We start from the raw sequence: 2784 nt of genomic DNA, 5'->3' as shown, positions 1-2784 counted from the left end.
ACATTGTCATTCAGACCCTGTTGAAGGGTGCTCAGACACCTTCTGAGATGCCAATTGACTGAGACATGGAGAGTCAGAGACTTCATGTATAATTCCACATAGAAAGAGTCGAGAGACCCACGGCACCAGCAACCTCACAGACCTGACCCCACACGTGGGATGTGCTGCAGAGTAGTGAATTATCAGTAGGTCCCTTATGTGTAGGTGCTTGAAAAATTATCGATCTCGGTGTCAAATCTGTGACAATAGAGAACGCAGTACCAATGCGATGATTATGTGTCAGTGTGAAGGGCTGACAAATGTAAGATAGTAGAAGAATGTGTAAGGGGTAATATCTCCATAAAAAGAGAGGTGTTATTTCAGGAAAAATGCTGTCATTTTTGATAGGAGTTTGGAAGACTGATGGAGAATTTTGGTTAAAGAATTTGACTGCTCTCCTGGCTGAGATAGGCCAACCTGGACCAACACAGATCACATTGGATGAGGAGGATTCGAGAGAATGAGAAGGAGGAAGAAGCCGAGAGAGAGAGAGAGAGAGAGAGAGAGAGAGAGAGAGAGAGAGAGAGAGAGAGAGATTTGGATACAAGCCACATTCCAGGGCACAATTTCCTTCCCAAGCCCTTGTCTGTATTTCTGTGGAATATTAAACACAAAGGCTATATCAGGACTCTTGCATGAGATTTTCATTCGTTCTTGGCCTGTCTCTAGAAATATGTCGGTTGGAAGCAGTCCTACCTGCGGGGCACCCATGTCTTCCCAAAGGACACGAGGTGTGTGTCCTGGTAAGTGACACACGATATGTTCCCTAAGCGGAAAAGTCCGTTCCTATTGAAATGGCAGCTAATAGAGTGTTTTCCTCAGTCGTTCCTTGATTTGATTGTCCAGGTGATTTTGTTTGGGTGTTTGGAATGACATCTTTTCTCTCCAAAGGAGATTCTGTACTGTGTATTCGTGTGAGGCAGTGACTGAGAAAGCACTTGACCCTGAAGTGCCGCACATGTTATCAGAGATCCATCATGATAGAGCAAATTGGGTTCCCCATTGTGTAGAGTTGCCTTCCTTCTGAAAGGTGCAGTCCCAGAGCGGGCCATGGCACTGGTATGATGCCCATGGAGCCATGTGATCCAACAAACTCTGTGAGAAAAGAGGTGTGTGATGGGCCATATGTGGGACATTCTCCCCCTCAAACCTTGAGAGTTCAATGAGGGACACCATGAGCTCTTGCTCTGGAGGTCTGTCGAAGTTGATGGAAAAGAAGATCCATCAGATGGGTGGTCCTCTTAGATGAACACTATTATCTCCATCTGTAGACTCATAGCCACCACTCTCATCAGGCTCCCAAGCTCAATGTGGATTCTAGAGGCTTGGTGTTTGAACATGTGATATCTTCAGGGGATCCGTGGGCAGAATACCTCAAAGGAGTTCATACATGTGAAAAATGAATTGTGCCTCACGGCCATTTAAACAAGATTTCCTGGTGCACAAACAAGGAAACCATGCCACAATGCTCTCCCCCAAGCAGGAAGCCCTGGATGTAACCCCTGAAGAAGACAGTCCCAATGGGGCCTTTTCAGCTCCACACTTCTGAATCCATATTTCCACAGCCTAAGCCACAGGGGAGCCCTCCAAACAGAGGCCTTTTAACCGAGATGTAACTTGTATATTTCAGGTGCCATTTACACAGTTGGATAAGAAGAAGCCCTCCCTCTCCTGCAGGGATTCCTGGGAGTGTGGTGCCTGGGGCCAGTGCCAGTGTGTTTGTTGTGTCTACAGTCATAAGGAAGGAAAGGTGGGTCGATTGTCTGATCTTGCAGGAGCCCTGTGATGATGCCTGCAATGTGAGGGTATTGAAAGTTCCCTCCTGGAAGGGAGTGGGCTCTGTCCCTGACAATCCTGAGGCTAGAGAATGAGGAGGTCTATTCCATAGAGACTGGTTTTGGTTGACAGACATCTTGCACTCTGGGCTATGGTTGGGCAGCCCACTGGCCAAGGATGCTCAGACCATTGTTTGGATGTCAAATCATTGAGACATGAAGAGTCATAGTCTTCATATTCCATATGCCCTAAGAACGAGTCCAGAGATCCACACCCGAGCAAATCCACAAGACCTCATGGACCAGGTAGCGAATGCTGCAGAGAAGCCATTTCTTGGGGAGCACTCATGTGAACGTTGCTTCAAGTGTGTTTCTCTCTGAGTCCAATATGGGACCCTCCAGACCGAAGTACATATGAAGTGGTCATTGTGTCCATATGAAAGGTTGAATATGGGAAGTGTTGTGGAAGGATGACCTAGTTGGGGTGTCTCCACACAGCACAGGAAGTCTTTCTGGACCACGGATTTTATATTTGATCAGGCCTAGGATGACACGGAGAAAAGGCTGGGGGATCCCTTGGACCATTCTCTTGGCTAATATATTCCATCCATTGTCACCACAGGTCAACTGGTAGCAGGAGGATTCAAGAGAAATTGAAGGGGGGCCAAGGGGAGAGGGAGCGAGCTAGAGAGAAGGAGATCAAAAGAAGGAGAGAGAGAGGTACAGGAGCTGTGGATTCAAGCAACTGTCAATGGCAGGATAATTTCCCCAAGGACATGTCTTGGTTTAAGGTGGATAACCCACAAGTGGTACAAACAAGCACACTTGTGCCAGAGTCTTCTCTCCTTCCTGGCCTGACACCCAATTTCTGTCCATTACGATCCCTGCTCCCTACTGGAAGACAGGTTTGAAAGCCTTGGTTTGGTACGTATATCTTCTCCAATGGCATGGGGTGGAAATCAGGTTAAGA

Source organism: Sus scrofa, chromosome Y (genome assembly GCF_054392235.1).
Source record: "Sus scrofa isolate SSC_HxYL_T2T_F1_AM1 chromosome Y, Sscrofa_HxYL_maternal_Yorkshire_Landrace_v2.0, whole genome shotgun sequence".
NCBI lineage: Eukaryota > Metazoa > Chordata > Mammalia > Artiodactyla > Suidae > Sus > Sus scrofa.
Note: the sequence above shows the minus strand (reverse complement) of the source record.